At 39.9% G+C, this 19,827-nt stretch overlaps 1 long non-coding RNA gene across 1 annotated transcript; it reads right to left on the reverse strand.

Moving 5' to 3' along the window:
- Positions 1-4,504: 4,504 nt before the first annotated feature.
- LOC138851540 (uncharacterized) lies at positions 4,505-19,539 on the reverse strand. The gene is made up of 4 exons (XR_011391272.1): positions 16,192-19,539; positions 13,286-13,402; positions 8,476-8,620; positions 4,505-5,175 (listed from the first exon to the last, which is right to left on the reverse strand). It is a non-coding gene; the product is annotated as an uncharacterized lncRNA (long non-coding RNA).
- Positions 19,540-19,827: the final 288 nt, after the last annotated feature.

Consider the following 19,827-nt stretch of genomic DNA (forward strand, 5'->3'; position numbering starts at 1 on the left):
ATTCATGAGTGTCTTCTTCACTTTACCCAAAAGTGCCTCAAACTAGCCACTTTTCACACCTTTCAAAATGAATGTCTTCAAAATGCCAAAAATCAATATTCTCCATCAGAATATAGAAATATATATAAAGTTCCTGGTTTCTCCAACATTGAGCAAGTCTCATTTTTTCTGCCTCCAACTTTTCCATTTTAATTTGAGAAAACAAACAAAATCTTAACAACCATAAGGGAGAGCGTATATATGAATGGGTACAAATTTGTGTATATTTATGTGTGTGTGTGTGTGTGTATGTGCGTGTGTGTGTGTGTGTGTGTGTGTGTTTCTGTATGTGTGTATGTGTGTATGTGTGTGTGTGTGTGTGTGTGTGTGTGTGTGTGAGATTGTGTGTGTGTGTGTCTGTGTGTGTGTGTGTGTGTGTGTGTGTGTGTGTGTGTGTGTGTGTGTGTGTGTGTGTGTGTGTGTCTGTGTGTGTGTGTGTGTGTATGTGTGTGTGTGAGTTTGTGTGTGTGTGTGTCTGTGTGTCTGTGTGCGTGTGTGTGTGCGCGCGCGCACGTGCATTGTTATGTGTGTGTATGAATGATGGTGACCACGCAGGCTGTCGTCGCAGAAATGTACAAATGAGCGTGAAAATAAGAATGTGTGTAAGTTTATTTAGGTACAAATATACATAAACAGTTACACAAATGATTATGCACAGTAACATATGCGTATATTACCCAGGATAACCTAAAAACATCAGACAAAATGATATATTTGCATAGTGCGCGGCACTTGTAACTCACTGCGCGTCTTGCTGATATATAGGATAAATGCCCAAATAATAATAAGAAGTTAAACACTTATTACAGATCTCGTGGAGGTGGACAAACAGACTAACAAACGAGCACTCATAAACATACACAAAAACATTCACAAACACATTTAAACTGCTAAATAAGTAAAAAATCTTATATTTAACGTAGAAAAATTGTATGATATAAATAGAACTTCCAAAATATCATTGAGTGGCCAGGTCTTGGTGGCCGAACTGGACGGTAGCTGGGCTGCGTCTGGCTGATCTACGATCTAGACTGTCTTGGTGGTGTAATTACAGGACGCAGATTTCTGCGTGTCCCCTCCTGTAATTCCACCCACCTGGACAGTCTCTACCGTAGACCAGCTAAACAAGGCCTCGTTCTCATCTGGCTAGATCACGGAGGGTGGCTGAGCTGACTTCGGGATAGATAACCTGGGGAAGGCTGAGACTGGAAGATATCCTAAGGAAAGTGAGGAATGGGAGACATCCGGGGGCCCACGGATGGATTCCTGGACACATGGACCTGGGAAAAGCGAGAACACCTTGGGGAAGTGGGGAAGGGAGGATATCTGAGGCGGACAGATTGACTCCTGGACACATAGACCTGGGAAAGAAGTAGATTCTGGTTACAAAGGCAGACCTTGGGAAAGTGGGGAAGGGAGAATATCTGTGGCGGACAGATGGACTCCTGGACACATAGACCTGGGAAAGAAGTAGATACTGGTTACAAAGGCAGACCTTGGGAAAGTGGGGAAGGGAGAATATCTGTGGCGGACAGATGGACTCCTGGACACATGGACCTGGGAAAGAAGGAGATACTGGTTACAAAGGCAGACCTTGGGAAAGTGGGGAAGGGAGAATATCTGAGGCGGAGAGATGGAGTTCTGGACACATGGACCTGGGAAAGAAGGAGATACTGGTTACAAAGGCAGACCTTGGGAAAGTGGGGAAGGGAGAATATCTGAGGGGACACAGATTGACTCCTGGACACATGGACCTGGGAAAGAAGGAGATTCTGGTTGCTGAGGCAGACCTTGGGAAAGTGGGGAAGGGGGAATATCTGAGGCGGACAGATGGACTCCTGGACACATGGACCTGGGAAAGAAGGAGATACTGGTTACAAAGGCAGACCTTGGGAAAGTGGGGAAGGGAGAATATCTGTGGCGGACAGATGGACTCCTGGACACATGGACCTGGGAAAGAAGGAGATACTGGTTACAAAGGCAGACCATGGGAAAGTGGGGAAGGGAGAATATCTGAGGGGACACAGATTGATTCCTGGACACATGGACCTGGGAAAGAAGGAGATACTGGTTGCTGAGGCAGACCTTGAGAAAGTGGGGAAGGAAGAATATCTGAGGGGACACTGTTTGACTCCTGGACACATGGACCTGGGAAAGAAGGAGATACTGGTTGCTGAGGCAGACCTTGGGAAAGTGGGGAAGGGGGAATATCTGAGGCGGACGGATGGACTCCTGGACACATGGACCTGGGAAAGTAGGAGATACTGGTTACAAAGGCAGACCTTGGGAAAGTGGGGAAGGGAGAACATCTGAGGGGACACAGATGGACTCCTGGACACATGGACCTGGGAAAGAAGGAGATACTGGTTACAAAAGCAGACCTTGGGAAAGTGGGGAAGGGACAATATCTGAGGGGACACAGATTGACTCCTGGACACATGGACCTGGGAAAGAAGGAGATACTGGTTACAAAGGCAGACCTTGGGAAAGTGGGGAAGGGAGAATATCTGAGGGGACACAGATTGACTCCAGGACATATGGACCTGGGAAAGAAGGAGATACTGGTTGCTGAGGCAGACCTTGGGAAAGTGGGGAAGAGAGAATATCTGAGGCGGACAGATGGACTTCTGGACACATGGACCTGGGAAAGAAGATACTGGTTACAGAGACATTCCTTGGGAAAGTGGGGAAGGGAGAACATCTGAGGGGACACAGATGGACTCCTGGACACATGGACCTGAGGAAAGCATCAAAAACACAAAAAGTGAGTGGGTGGACCTTAAAGACGAACCACTGGCCTCCACGTAGCAAGGTCTGGCAACTCAGAGATAACTCTGAGGCTGACAGTGGTCGCAAATATTAATAACAATTTTGATTTCTTAACATTTCGGGCATTTCGGGAAAGCTTAAATTTTTATTAGAGATGTGTAGGATGATGTCGAAAAATTAAGACACTTATGCAACGTATGGGAATCTTTATTGAAGAAACGTTTCGCCACAGTGGCTTCATCAGTCCACTACAAAGCCGGAAAGAATAAGGAGAGGAGGAGTTTGAGGTAATCAGTCCCTCACAGCATAGGGCCAAACAGGTAACTTATATACTGCAGTGGAAGCAGCATGAGGCGGGATCACAGTGTGACCATCCACTAGTGTAAGTAGGTCTTTGTCCGAAGGTTGGACAAGCGTTCAAACCTTGCCTAAACTCTCCAGACTGAAGAATAGGTAGTTGGAATGAACTTAAAAGTCTTCATGTATCCTCTGATACAATGATAAAATGATAAGCCTTGATATATAAAAAAAATATCTAAAAATGTTTTAGATGGTAGTATAAAATAGTCGCATAATTGATGGTGATGATGCGATTGATGATGATGTGATTGATGGTGATGATGTGATTGATAGTGATGTGACTGATGGTGATGATGTGATTGATGGTGATAATGTGATTGATGGCAATGATGTGTTTGATGATGATGTGATTGATGGTGATGATGTGCGTGAACGACATCATCAAATGAATGGTTTTGAAAACCGACAAGTTGAAGAATTGAGACACTTATGCAACATATGGGAATCTTTACTGAAGAAACGTTTCGCCACACAGTGGCTTCATCAGTCCAATACAAAGTCGGTTTTCGAAAACATTCATCACATCTGTCAGACACTACAACATCGTGGGATTTTGATACAGAGAATTTTTCAACACTTGTCCAACCTTTGGACGACGATCTACTTACACTAGTGACAGGTCCCACTGTGATCCCACCTCCTCCTGCTTCGTCTAACGTGACTGCAGTATATACGTCACCTCTTTGGCCCTATGCTGTACTTCCTACACGAGTGATGGACTGAACATATCGACTCCAGGCTGAGGGACTGATTACCTCAAACTCATCCTCTCCTTATACCTTCATGCTTTGTATTGGACTGATGAAGCCACTGTGTGGCGAAACGTTTCTTCACTAAAGATTCCCATACGTTTCATGTCTCAATTCTTCAACTTGTCGGTTTTCAGAACCATTCATTGGATGATGTCGTTCACGCATATCATCACCATCAATCACATCATCATCAAACACATCATCACCATCTACCGACAAGAGAAAGGTTTAAGACACATGGCAACATCTGGGAGTTTAGACAAGGTTACAGTACCAACACTATGGTCAGTCTGGAGAGTTTAGACAGGGTTGCAATACCAACACTATGGTCAGTCTGGAGAGTTTAGACAAGGTTACAATACCAACTCTATGGTCAGTCTGGATAGTTTAGACAAGGTTACAATACCAACACTATGGTCAGTCTGGAGAGTTTAGACAAGGTTACAATACCAACACTATGGTCAGGCTGGAGAGTTTAGACAAGGTTACAATACCAACACTATGGTCAGTCTGGAGAGTTTAGACAGGGTTACAATACCAACACTATGGTCAGTCTTGACAGTTTAGACAACGTTACAATACCAACACTATGGTCAGTCTGGAGAGTTTAGACAAGGTTACAATACCAACACTATGGTCAGTCTGGAGAGTTTAGACAAGGTTACAATACCAACACTATGGTCAGTCTGGAGAGTTTAGACAAGGTTACAATACCAACACTATGGTCAGTCTGGAGAGTTTAGACAAGGTTACAATACCAACACTATGGTCAGTCTGGAGAGTTTAGACAAGGTTACAATACCAACACTATGGTCAGTCTGGAGAGTTTAGACAAGGTTACAATACCAACACTATGGTCAGTCTGGAGAGTTTAGACAAGGTTACAATACCAACACTATGGTCAGTCTGGAGAGTTTAGACAAGGTTACAATACCAACACTATGGTCAGTCTGGAGAGTTTAGACAAGGTTACAATACCAACACTATGGTCAGTCTGGAGAGTTTAGACAAGGTTACAATACCAACACTATGGTCAGTCTGGAGAGTTTAGACAAGGTTACAATACCAACACTATGTTCACGCTATCATCAAAGAATATTAAAGATCATGATTTTGCTTAATTTTTAATTTTTGATGTATGCAGAACATGTCTGGGCATGTTATCTTTGTCGCCATCCTCCGCACGGGATTAATAACATAAACTTAGTCTTCTGTGTATTTTTCACCTCACTGGGTGAATTTGGTTGAGATATTCCTGCAAGGAATAGAGAGGATCGCTAATTGTAAATAGTCAAGATCTTCATCAAACTTTCAGAAATTTTTGTTATAAATCCCATTTTTAATTTTTGTTATTTTAATCAGAGCAAAAAGATAATAGCTAGTTAAAACAGCAGAAAGGAATGAAGAGAGTGTAGTGTGGACCTGGTGAGTGTGTAGTATGGACCTGGTGAGAGTGTAGTGTGGACCTGGTGAGTGTGTAGTGCGGACCTGGTGAGTGTGTAGTGTGGACCTGGTGAGTGTGTAGTATGGACCTGGTGAGTGTGTAGTATGGACCTGGTGAGTGTGTAGTATGGACCTGGTGAGTGTGTAGTATGGACCTGGTGAGAGTGTAGTGCGGACCTGGTGAGTGTGTAGTATGGACCTGGTGAGTGTGTAGTATGGACCTGGTGAGTGTGTAGTATGGACCTGGTGAGTGTGTAGTATGGACCTGGTGAGTGTGTAGTATGGACCTGGTGAGAGTGTAGTGCGGACCTGGTGAGTGTGTAGTGTGGACCTGGTGAGTGTGTAGTGCGGACCTGGTGAGTGTGTAGTGTGGACCTGGTGAGAGTGTAGTGTGGACCTGGTGAGTGTGTAGTGTGGACCTGGTGAGAGTGTAGTATGGACCTGGTGAGAGTGTAGTGCGGACCTGGTGAGTGTGTAGTATGGACCTGGTGAGAGTGTAGTGCGGACCTGGTGAGTGTGTAGTGTGGACCTGGTGAGTGTGTAGTGTGGACCTGGTGAGTGTGTAGTGCGGACCTGGTGAGTGTGTAGTGTGGACCTGGTGAGTGTGTAGTATGGACCTGGTGAGTGTGTAGTATGGACCTGGTGAGAGTGTAGTGTGGACCTGGTGAGAGTGTAGTGTGGACCTGGTGAGTGTGTAGTGTGGACCTGGTGAGTGTGTAGTGTGGACCTGGTGAGTGTGTAGTGTGGACCTGGTGAGTGTGTAGTATGGACCTGGTAAGTGTGTAGTATGGACCTGGTGAGAGTGTAGTGTGGACCTGGTGAGAGTGTAGTGTGGACCTGGTGAGTGTGTAGTATGGACCTGGTGAGAGTGTAGTGTGGACCTGGTGAGTGTGTAGTGCGGACCTGGTGAGAGTGTAGTGTGGACCTGGTGAGAGTGTAGTGTGGACCTGGTGGGAGTGTAATTTGGACCTGGTGAGTAGTCTGGACCTGGTGAGAGTGTAGTGTGGACCTGGTGAGAGTGTAATGTGGACCTGGTGATAGTGTAGATTGAACCTGGTGAGAGTGTAGTCTGGACATGGTGAGAGTGTAGTGTGGACCTGGTGAGTGTAGTGTGGACCTGGTGAGAGTGTGTGGACCTGGTGACAGTGTACATTGAACCTGGTGAAAGTGTAGTCTGGACCTGGTGAGAGTGTAGTGTGGACCTGGTGAGAGTGTAGTGTGGACCTGGTGAGAGTGTAGTGTGGACCTGGTGAGTGTAGTCTGGACCTGGTGAGAGTGTAGTGTGGACCTGGTGAGAGTGTAGTGAGCACCTGGTGAGAGTGTAGTGTGGACCTGGTAAGGATGTAGTTTGGACCTGGTGAGTGTAGTGTGGACCTAGTGAGAATGTAGTGAGGACCTGGTGAGAGTGTAGTTTGGACCTGGTGAGTGTAGTGTGGACCTCGTGAGAGTGTAGTGTGGACCTGGTGAGTGTAGTGTGGACCTGGCGGGAGTGTAGTGTGGACCTGGTTAGAGTGTAGTCTGGACCTGGTGAAAGTGTAGCCTGAACCTGGTGAGAGTGTAGTGTGGACCTGGTGAGAGTGCATTCTGGACCAGGTGAGAGTGTAGTCTGGACCTGGTGAGAGGGTATAGTCGATCTGGTGAGAGTCTAGTGTCGACCTCGTGAGAGTGTAGTGTGGACCTGGTGAGAGTGTAGTGTAGACCTGATGAGAGTGTAGTGTGGACCTGGAGAGAGTGTAGTGTGGACCTGGTGAGAGTGTACTCTGGACCTGGTGAGAGTGTAGTCTGGACCTGGTGAGAGTGTAGTCTGGACCAGGTGAGTGTAGTCTGGACCTGGTGAGAGTGTAGTGTGGACATGGTGAGAGTGTAGTCTGGGCCTGGTGAGTGTAGTCTGGACCTGGTGAGAGTGTAGTGTCGACCTGGTGAGAGTGTAGTCTGGACCTGGTGATAGTGTAGTAAGGACCTGGTGATAGTGTAGTAAGGACCTGGTGAGAGTGTAGTTCGGACCTGGTAAGAGTGTAGTCTGGACCTGGCTAACGCGACGGGTTGGAGTTTTGAGACTCTATGACCGCGGGTTCAATCCCGGCCGGGGGTATGGTCTGGTGAGAGTGTAGTCTGGACTTGGTGAGAGTGTAGTCTGGACCTGGTGAGGGTGTAGTGTGGACCTGGTGAGTGTGTAGTCTGGACCTGGTGAGAGAGTAGTGTGGACCAGGTGATAGTGTAGTTTGTACCTGGTGAGAGTGTAGTTGGGCCTGGTGAGAGTGTAGTGTGGACCTGGTGAGAGTGTAGTCTGGACCTGGTGAGAGTGCAGTGTGGACCTGGTGAGAGTGTAGTCTGAACCTGGTGAGAGAGTAGTCTGGACAAGGTGATAGTGTAGTTTGGACCTGGTGAGTGTGTAGTGTGGACCTGGTGAGAGTGTAGTGTGGACCTGGTGAGAGTGTAGTGTGGACCTAGTGAGTGTAGTTTGGACCTGGTGAGAGTGTAGTGTCGACCTGGTGAGTGTGTAGTCTGGACCTGGTGATCCGAACTTGCTCTCGAAAAGGTCGAACTTCCTTAAAAATGAGACTTCAAAAAAAAAAAAAAAAAATTACATAATGATATTTGATTTTTTTGTTGACAATGATAGAGATTTTTACTTTTGGATCAAAACTAACTTAGAAATCTCACTTAACCAAACTTAAACTAACGTATTTTTTTAGCTAGATTTTACTATACGTATCAAAGGTAAATTAAAATGTACTTAATATTGCTTAAAATAAATAATATATATATATATATATATATATATATATATATATATATATATATATATATATATATATATATATATATATATATATATATATTTTCATTATGGTCAGATTGATTTTCGCAAATTTATGGTAAAAACAAATTTTCATTATGCTTATTCGGCAGAGGGCATAATTGCCGACTTGGCCAAACTCACCTGTTCGGCTTATTCGTCACAATCTGAAAAGTTTTGATAATAGCCAGTACATCAACGAATTACATTTACCTATGTCCTTATAATAGTCTGGAATTAAATAATTTGTTAATTTTCACCTAAAAAGAACTCTCAAGACAAGTTGCTTCTTGAATCTACAGCAAATCTTACCGTCAGAAGCTCCATATGTGCTGTATTACTCTCAAGGGTTTAGCCCCTTTCTTTTGAAAGAGTATATACGGCAGTAGAGGATTGTGCTCTATTCGACGTATATCTCTTGCTCTATTCGAGGGATTCTCCTTCGAAGGCGCTCCCTCTGAAGAACAGAGCAAGAGAAATGATGGATTGTACGATCCCTTCAGCACAGAGTATTAACCATAGCCAAAATTCATTTTATTCTTAATATAGCGCAGGTAGAACCTGCAATCTTCCAGGAACTTCTGATTGAACGTAACCGAGAAATTTATGAGTACCTTCCATGGTTGGATCTTAATGAACTTTATCATTTGAAAATGGAAGTAACTTACGTAAGTTTTTGTGTACTATAAGAGTAAGTTTTATTTTCACCATTGTGCACCTTGTTAAATAGCTTATTTTATACTTACAACATTTGATAACAACACTTCATTTAAGATTTTAGTTTCAGAGTCATTGTTTTAATTATAGTGTAAAAATATATTAGTGTATATATTAGTGATTATTATCATAATAAAATAATTTAATTCAAAATGCCGAATAATTATTTTTTTTAATTTTTCTGTTCAAGTAATTGAGATTGAAATTGTGATTAAAACTCCAGAAGAGTAATTGAAATTGTAATTAACTTTGAATCACGTAATTACTCCAGTGGTACAGGGAAATATTTAATCTGAACATAACCACTCTATATGGTGAGCATAAGTAATTCCGTAAATTTAGTATTACTGTTATTGACAGAATTCTCATGCATTTTATTACAATAATTATTGGTTATTCAGTGTTATTGGAATATCTTGTGATTATATATATATATATATATATATATATATATATATATAAATATATATATATATATATATATATATATATATATATATATATATATATATATACAGGTACGTCTTGCTACTTCTACTTACACTTAGGTCACACTACACATACATGTACACGTTTATTTATACACACTCATCTGAGTTTTCTTTGATTTTATCTTAATAGTTCTTGGTCTTATTACTTTTCCTTTTATATCCATGGGGAAGTGGAATAAGAATCTTTCCTCCGTAAGCCATGCGTGTTGTAAAAGTCAACTAAAATGCCGGGAACAATGGGCTAGTAACCCCTTTTCCTGTAAAGATTACTAAAAAGAATAAGAAGAAGAAAATTGTCAAAGTGGGAAGTCTGAATGTGCGTGGATGTTGTGCAAATGATAAGAAAGAGATGATTGTGGATGTTATGAATGAGAAGAAACTGGATGTCCTGGCTTTAAGTGAAACAAAGCTGAAGGGGGTGGGAGAGTTTCAATGGAGAGGAATAAATGGGATTAGGTCAGGGGTTTCAAATAGAGTTAGAGCTAAAGAAGGAGTAGCAATAATGTTGAAGGATAAGCTATGGCAGGAAAAGAGGGACTACAAATGCATAAATTCAAGGATTATGTGGAGTAAAATAAAGATTGGATGTGAAAAGTGGGTTATAGTAAGCGTGTATGCACCTGGAGAAGAGAGAAGTGTAGAGGAGAGAGAGAGATTCTGGGAAATGTTCAGTGAATGCGTGGGGAGTTTTGAATCAAGTGTGAGAGTAATGGTGGTTGGGGATTTCAATGCTAAAGTGGGTAAAAATGTTATGGAGGGAGTAGTAGGTAAATTTGGGGTGCCAGGGGTAAATGTAAATGGGGAGCCTTTAATTGAGCTATGTGTAGAAAGAAATTTGGTAATAAGTAATACATATTTTATGAAAAAGAGGATAAATAAATATACAAGGTATGATGTAGCACGTAATGAAAGCAGTTTGTTAGATTATGTATTGGTGGATAAAAGGTTGATGGGTAGGCTCCAGGATGTACATGTTTATAGAGGGGCAACTGATATATCGGATCATTATTTAGTTGTAGCTACAGTTAGAGTAAGAGGTAGATGAGAAAAGAGGAAGGTGGCAACAACAAGTAAGAGGGAGGTGAAAGTGTATAAACTAAGGGAGGAGGAAGTTCGGGCGAGATATAAGCGACTATTGGTAGAAAGGTGGGCTAGTGCAAAGATGAGTAGTGGGGGGGTTGAAGAGGGTTGGAATAGTTTTAAAAATGCAGTATTAGAATGTGGGGCAGAAGTTTGTGGTTATAGGAGGGTGGGGGCAGGAGGAAAGAGGAGTGATTGGTGGAATGATGAAGTAAAGGGTGTGATAAAAGAGAAAAAGGTAGCTTACGAGAGGTTTTTACAAAGCAGAAGTGTTATAAGAAGAGCAGAGTATATGGAGAGTAAAAGAAAGGTGAAGAGAGTGGTGAGAGAGTGCAAAAGGAGAGCAGATGAAAGAGTGGGAGAGGCACTGTCAAGAAATTTTAATGAAAATAAGAAAAAATTTTGGAGTGAGTTAAACAAGTTAAGAAAGCCTAGGGAAAGTATGGATTTGTCCGTTAAAAACAGAGTAGGGGAGTTAGTAGATGGGGAGAGGGAGGTATTAGGTAGATGGCGAGAATATTTTGAGGAACTTTTAAATGTTGAGGAAGAAAGGGAGGCGGTAATTTCATGCACTGGCCAGGGAGGTATACCATCTTTTAGGAGTAAAGAAGAGCAGAATGTAAGTGTGGTGGAGGTACGTGAGGCATTACGTAGAATGAAAGGGGGTAAAGCAGCTGGAACTGATGGGATCATGACAGAAATGTTAAAAGCAGGGGGGGATATAGTGTTGGAGTGGTTGGTACTTTTGTTTAATAAATGTATGAAAGAGGGGAAGGTACCTAGGGATTGGCGGAGAGCATGTATAGTCCCTTTATATAAAGGGAAAGGGGACAAAAGAGATTGTAAAAATTATAGAGGAATAAGTTTACTGAGTATACCAGGAAAAATATACGGTAGAGTTATAATTGAAAGAATTAGAGGTAAGACAGAATGTAGAATTGCGGATGAGCAAGGAGGCTTCAGAGTGGGTAGGGGATGTGTAGATCAAGTGTTTACATTGAAGCATATATGTGAACAGTATTTAGATAAAGGTAGGGAAGTTTTTATTGCATTTATGGATTTAGAAAAGGCATATGATAGAGTGGATAGAGGAGCAATGTGGCAGATGTTGCAAGTTTATGGAATAGGTGGTAAGTTACTAAATGCTGTAAAGAGCTTTTATGAGGATAGTGAGGCTCAGGTTAGGGTATGTAGAAGAGAGGGAGAATACTTCCCGGTAAAAGTAGGTCTTAGACAGGGATGTGTAATGTCACCATGGTTGTTTAATATATTTATAGATGGGGTTGTAAAAGAAGTAAATGCTAGGGTGTTCGGGAGAGGGGTGGGATTAAATTATGGGGAATCAAATTCAAAATGGGAATTGACACAGTTACTTTTTGCTGATGATACTGTGCTTATGGGAGATTCTAAAGAAAAATTGCAAAGGTTAGTGGATGAGTTTGAGAATGTGTGTAAAGGTAGAAAGTTGAAAGTGAACATTGAAAAGAGTATGGTGCTGAGGGTATCAAATGATTTAGATAAAGAAAAATTGGATATCAAATTGGGGAGGAGGAGTATGGAAGAAGTGAATGTTTTCAGATACTTGGGAGTTGACGTGTCGGCGGATGGATTTATGAAGGATGAGGTTAATCATAGAATTGATGAGGGAAAAAAGGTGAGTGGTGCGTTGAGGTATATGTGGAGTCAAAAAACGTTATCTATGGAGGCAAAGAAGGGAATGTATGAAAGTATAGTAGTACCAACACTCTTATATGGATGTGAAGCTTGGGTGGTAAATGCAGCAGCGAGGAGACGGTTGGAGGCAGTGGAGATGTCCTGTCTAAGGGCAATGTGTGGTGTAAATATTATGCAGAAAATTCGGAGTGTGAAAATTAGGAGAAGGTGTGGAGTTAATAAAAGCATTAGTCAGAGGGCAGAAGAGGGGTTGTTGAGGTGGTTTGGTCATTTAGAGAGAATGGATCAAAGTAGAATGACATGGAAAGCATATAAATCTATAGGGGAAGGAAAGAGGGGTAGGGGTCGTCCTCGAAAGGGTTGGAAAGAGGGGGTAAAGGAGGTTTTGTGGGCGAGGGGCTTGGACTTCCAGCAAGCGTGCATGAGCGTGTTAGATAGGAGTGAATGGAGACGAATGATACTTGGGACCTGACGATCTGTTGGAGTGTGAGCAGGGTAATATTTACTGAAGGGATTCAGGGAAACCGGTTATTTTCATATAGTCGGACTTGAGTCCTGGAAATGGGAAGTACAATGCCTGCACTTTAAAGGAGGGGTTTGGGATATTGGCAGTTTGGAGGGATATGTTGTGTATCTTTATACGTATATGCTTCTAAACTGTTGTATTCTGAGCACCTCTGCAAAAGCAGTGATAATGTGTGAGTGTGGTGAAAGTGTTGAATGATGATGAAAGTATTTTCTTTTTGGGGATTTTCTTTCTTTTTTGGGTCACCCTGCCTCGGTGGGAGACGACTAACTTGTTGAAATATATATATTTATATATATATATATATATATATATATATATATATATATATATATAAAAAAATATATAAAAAAAAATATATATATATTTATATATATATATATCTACACTGAGGACCTATGTCCTCAGTGTAGATAACGAGGATGCTGGGAAAAATATTTTAATTTCTTCCTGAGGCCGTTTGAATTTTCCGGTTCTCTGGCTTAGCCCATTTTTTTTATAAGTAAACTAATGTGTATGGCTTACGTAATTTGGTACACAACATTTAAAACATATGTTGATGGTATAATGATATTGGGATATAAAACACATAAGGTTTGGTGGATGTTTGTCAACAACTGCATATAAAACATACCTGCAAGTAACTCAGTGCTGGGAAGCGTACCCATGATACAACAGCACTGAATCTTTTACCCACCTCCTAGAGTATCTTCGATGTATTCTTTCTCCATGAGCCGGGGCGTCCTTGATTCTGCTGGAACAATCATGCAGTGTTGAGCTTGTTCGTCATTGTCTTTAGTTTTTTTTTTTTTTACTCTTTTTATTGACTGCCAGATTAATGAATCAAGAAATGGTGTACTGAAACCATATTCAACACGTTTATCATCTCATGGGATATAAAAGAATTGCAGATAAAAGCAGGACAATGTTTTTTGAGAAAGAGAGCACATTTTTTTTTTTACTTTTGCAATATATTTTGTTAATTTCATATATACATGATATGATGAAGCTTTTAAAGACATTATATATTCACGTGTCCAAAGCTTCACAATGTTTGCCGGATAGAATTACTCTAACAATATTTGTTCTTTGTGGAAAAAGACACTTATGTATATTTCAGGATATTTATTGAAGGAAACGTTTCGCCACGAGTGGCTTCTTCAGTCCTTATAAAGATTCCCATATGTTGGATAAATGTATCAATCTTCAACGTTTCGGTTTTCAAACCATTCATCACACTGTATTAGGACTGTAGAAGTAACTCGTGGCCAAACATTTCCTTTAATAAATGTCCTGAACTGTAAAAAAGTGTCTTTCTCCACATCTTGTCGGCATCACCATAACATTTCTTCATTTGCTCTTTGATTTTCAAAGAGACTGTTAGATTGTTCATGAACGTGTGAAGTAACCTGAAGTAACCCAGGATCTCTTTATATAGTAAGTTGTTATTTTAGGTGATCATAGCGGACCTTCTCTTCTTTTCCAGGCCCTGAGTAGACTGTAAAGTGTGATTTAAAGTTTTCTTTACGGAACTTGGGAAAGGACCAAACACACACACACACACACACACACACACGCAAACACATACACACACATATATATAGGACTCGACCCCTGCAACCTCAAAACTAGGTGAGTAAAACTAGGTGACTCGACCCCTGCAACCTCAAAACTAGGTGAGTACAACTAGGTGAGTACACACACACACACACACACACACACACACACACACACACACACACACACACACACACACACATGTATTGGAAAACTGTCTTGAAAAGTTTTTTTCATTTATGCATATTCTATGAGACTATTGCAAACTAGCGAACTAGACGAGTATAACTAAGTAGTTCTCTGTCTCCACTTAACAGACGGAGTCACAGTCGTCTTCCACTCAGTCCACTGAATGACCATAATGGGTTTTGAGCTTCACATAAATATTTATATAAAATTATTAAACATGGCTAACTAACCAGATTAATAGCAAGTGTTGATGCTCCTCTAACTTGGATTTGCTTAATATGGATCAAAAGGCGTATTAATGATTATATATATATATATATATATATATATATATATATATATATCTATATATATATATATATATATATATAATATATATATATATATATATATATGCAAAACAACCACTCTGAAAGAATAGAGAAATTCCAAGCGTATTCGTGACTACTCACATTATCACGAAAGCGCTTGGAATTTCTCTATTCTTTCAGAGTGGTTGTTTTGCATATTCTGAAATCACCTATATTTACTGTATCTAATACATAACATATATATATATATTGCATATATATATATATATATATATATATATATATATATATATATATATATATATATATATATATATATATATATATATATATATATATATATATATATATGACATATGTCGTGCCGAATAGGCAGAACTTGCTATCTTGGCTTAAATACCAACGCTCATCTTGCCATATAGGATAAGTGAAAATTTGTGTATGCAGTAATTTCGCCAAAATCATTCTGAACCTAACGAAAAAAATATATTTCACTGTGTTTGTTTAGTATTAAATTACTGTAAACAAATCTAAAATATATTTAGTTGGGTTAGGCTAAAATAAATTGCTCTTGTTATAATAAGATTAGGTAAGTTTTCTAAGATTCTTTTGGTGCAAAATTAAAAATTTTTACATTAACATTAATGAAAAAAATATATCTTTAAACGTATAAATGAAAATTTCAGAAAGGATTTAATTTTAAATGAGTTCTTGTTAATTGACTAGTTTTACATATTCGGCACGACGATATATATATATATATATATATATATATATATATATATATATATATATATATATATATATATATATATATATATATATATATATATATATATATATATATATATATATATATATTCATCATATGCTCGAACGCTTTCATTTGTTTCTTTTTTCTTCAGTTAATGGTAGTAGGATGCAAGCCATCAAATGTAATCTGTAATTGAATGTGGAGTGATCGGATCCCACCCAAGGGGTCCGGAATCGATTCCCAGATAAGGCGAGTCGTATTACACAAGTTGTCCATGTTCACTTGTATGTTACTCTGACATGGGGATTTTAGCACACCTGAGACAGGACTAGGATTTGAAACGAGTAGAGGAAGCGACCTCTTTGCATGTAATATCAACTATATAGTTGCCTTTCTAATCGACCCATTTGTTTTCCTGAACCAGTTTTCCCAATAATCCTTACTCATACGTTTGGAATCTTCAATTTTTCTAATCCAAATTACTTTAGCTCTTCTAGACGATTGTTCTTTGAAGCTAGTAAATTGTTCTTGATCTAGAGAAATGGATCTATCCTCTCCTTCCTTGTATGAAGCCTAATTTTCTGCCATTTGCCCCCCGCTAAATAGCCCCTATGGGTATAACACTCCTTCATGTATATTATTGCTCTAGCGTGTTCCAGCACATAAAAACCCTCCATTAATCACTCACACTTCTCTATGCCTCTTTTATCAGGAAAAAAGCAAGCTTACCTTAATGACAGCTAAAGTAAGTGTATGTCATTAAGTCTAACACACGTTGACCTAGTGTGCTAGTGAGTCCATCATACACTGTCTAATTGTTCAGTGAAACAAGCGTATATTAGTGTGTCACGGATACCACTGAAGTAAGCTTTGAGGTAGTGTATCCAAAACACACGCTGACCCATTAAGTGTGCGTTAGTGAGCCAGTCATATGAGCTGACCCATCATCCGCTGAAGCAGGTCTGTGCTAGCGAGTCCAACACACATGTTAACCCAGAAAGTGGTGAGACGTAGCATGTCTTATACCAGTACACAAGTTGACCAGTGATCCCTGAAGCAACCGTAATTTAATAAGTCAAACATATAAGAGGGTGGGTGAACTAGTAGCCATTGATGAAGGAGTGCGCTAGTGAACCCGGCTCAGCGATAACTGAAGCAAGCGTGATATACCTAGACCAACACACGCTGACCCAACGACCGCTGAATCAAGCGTGCATTTTAATGAGTGCAGCAAACACGCTATCAGGTCGTTCCTCATCAAGATTCATTGCTGTCCGGACCCAAATTGAATGCCTGTATCTGCAATAACACAGCTGACTTTCTCGCATGTTAACTTTTCTGGAGAGAGATATAATTGATTTTATATGTTTTAAAGCATATTAAAGACATCCAGTGAGTTTTGGGTGTATTATGGGGTATTAAAGATATCTAGAAATATTAAGATATGTTGTAGAGTGTTATTCACAGGGTGTTCGATGCGAAATCTAACAGGTTCTAAGTGAATTAAATAGCATTAACATTGTAAAGTAATACTGAGCAAACATTTGTTGCTTGCTGTCATAAAGACTTTCACCGGGAACTTGGTATTGTAAGGTATTCTGTCCAACAGTTAGTGACTGAGTTGATAACTTTAATTCTTCGTGTTTTCGAGTCCTTCTCTTACGAGAGGTGCCTTGATGCTGGGCAAACACTCGGATCAAACCTGAGTATCTTACGTTCCCCAGGACCTGAATTACCCTTACGAGTTTTGCTCTTCCCTTTAGACATAAAATCTACTGAAATTCTCAGGATTTGCATTTTAAACTATTGACATGTTGTTTTGTAAAGGCAACGAGTAAGTCGATTATTATAATTTACCAGAAACGACAAAGCTATTTACATCCTTTGATTTTTTATCACATTGGTTTTCTCTCCCCCCTCCCCCCAGGTTGGTTGATGAAGAGAAAGGAAACACATTCATTAATATTCATTTAATATCTGTTTTACCAGAAGATGTGGAGACATCCCATTTCAGATGATCCTCCCTCCTTCAGGACTCAACTCTTGATATTCGATTTCCCTGAATGTTTTCAGAAATGTTACTTTACTCACGGTCCAGTTACACGTTAAGTCATAAAACCAGTAGTCTACATTCACTCCGATCTAACGCACTCACAATAGCCTGTTATATGTTGCTAAAACCTCCATCAGTGAAAACCTCCTTTACCCTCACTCTCTCCATTCATTCCTGGAACGACCATTTTTTCTGATTTCTTCCACCTCTGCTTTATATTCTCTTTTATTCATCCTATTTTTTCCATCCTTTCTAACTTTCCAGAACTCCTCATCAACCCCTCCTCAGCGCTCTGAATTATACGTTTGGTCGTAGAACACCGTCTTCTAATTTCTGTGCTCCGAATTTTCTGCAAAATATTCACCAACCCACTGCTCATACCATGACATCTCTAGTCCCTCCACCCTTATTGTAATATTTAAAAACCTATGTCTTATACCTATATAAAAGTGTTTGTTTCTCTGTGCTCAGGTACATTATCTTATTTGCTTAGGAATAAAAACTTCTTGTTTTCCATATATGCCTCAACACTCCACCTACTATTTCCCCACTCACCTATTCTATGGCTCACCTTGTCTTTCAAAGACCCATTCACGAACATGTTCACTTCCAAATACATGAATACATTCAGTTCCTCCATGCTACCTTCTTCCAATCTGATATCCAATTTTTCGTTGACTAGATTTCTAGTTATTCCTGTCACCTATCTGTTTTCAATATTTTCTTTTAATTTTCTTCATTTACATATGCTCCTAAATTCATCCATCAACCTTCAAAATCTTCTAAAATTACAACACAGACTTTGTATCAGATGATTTATCTTTAAATCCCACACTTTTTCCCTGAATCCTAGTATTCGCTTCTAACACAACTCCTTCTACAAACATGCTAAACCACCATTGTGACATTACACAGCTGAGTCTGAGTCCTACTTTTTTTCTGGAAAATAGTTCCCTCTCTCTCCTGAGCCACACTATCTGCATAAAATTCTTGACTGGTTCTAACAACCTTCTCTTTATTCCATACATTTACAATATCTGTCACATTGCTTCCCAGTTTATCAAGTCAAGTGCCTCTTCTTCAGTAAATCCATAAATGCAACAAGTCGCTCCATACCTTATAAGAATTGTTCACTTACATCCTTCGCTGTAAACACTCTACCTACACATATTCTACCCTTACAAAACCCTCCTAGTTCCCCTGCAATTTTACTTTCTGTGTAACTCTTAACTCTTTCAAGAATATTGCAAATTTGTCATTCACTTTGCACGGAATACTCAGACTTATTTTCAATAATTCTAAAACTCTTCCTTGTCTACTATCCCATCATTTAAAGGAACGATTCATGGTGTCTGCTAGTCCTTAGGATGTATAGTTGGGGATGAAAGTTTCCTGACACACTCTGCAGGGGAGAATTGATATATGGCAACCCAGACATAGTAAACAGAGGAGTACAGACTATTTTCATGAATGAATTAATGTAACGGAGATGGTGACTGGTTGATAAAATTAATTTCCGGTATGTTCTGTGTCTCTATTTATTAGTAGTTTAATGTTCGTATATAAATTACGTGGCTTAGATACTGATGGGCGTTTTGTTGCATGATTTCATTTCCAAGTTTTTGATTAATCATTTCCGTTTACAAACCTTGTTGACCTTGTAGTTTCATAGACATAAATTTTTATAATCAGATTTAGAGGTGAAAGTGCTTTGCAGCCTTTTGAACATCCGTTTACCAGCGAATTCAGTTATTATTTTTTTAATTATTTAGTACTTATCATAATATCACTGACGAGGTTTAATTTTCAGAGACATAGATCATTTAGGAAGAGGAAGACACTGAAATGCACGTACGTATTTAACATGGAATGTAAAGTTTAAACACAAAGGAAAACAGACTGGAATGATAATATTTTAGGAGTGATGTCAGGTCAAGGTGATTACCTGACTGTTGATGCAGATTATGACAGACAGCACCTGCCACTTCTATATTATGGTACTCAACCAATCCAAAATTGCCCAATGCGAGTAAAATAACTGGAAGAGGGAGAGTGGTCTCTCACGTATAGACATCGTCGCCAACTAAGTGTGTTATGGGGCACAGTACAGACATGTTACAGGACACGGTACAGACATGTTACAGATCACGGCACAGACATGTTACAGGACACGGTACAGACATGTTACAGGGCACGGTACAGACATGTTACAGATCACGGTACAGACATGTTACAGATCACGGCACAGAAATGTTACAGGACACGGTACAGACATGTTACAGGACACGGTACAGACATGTTACAGGACACGG

This window comes from Cherax quadricarinatus, unplaced genomic scaffold (genome assembly GCF_038502225.1).
Source record: "Cherax quadricarinatus isolate ZL_2023a unplaced genomic scaffold, ASM3850222v1 Contig927, whole genome shotgun sequence".
NCBI lineage: Eukaryota > Metazoa > Arthropoda > Malacostraca > Decapoda > Parastacidae > Cherax > Cherax quadricarinatus.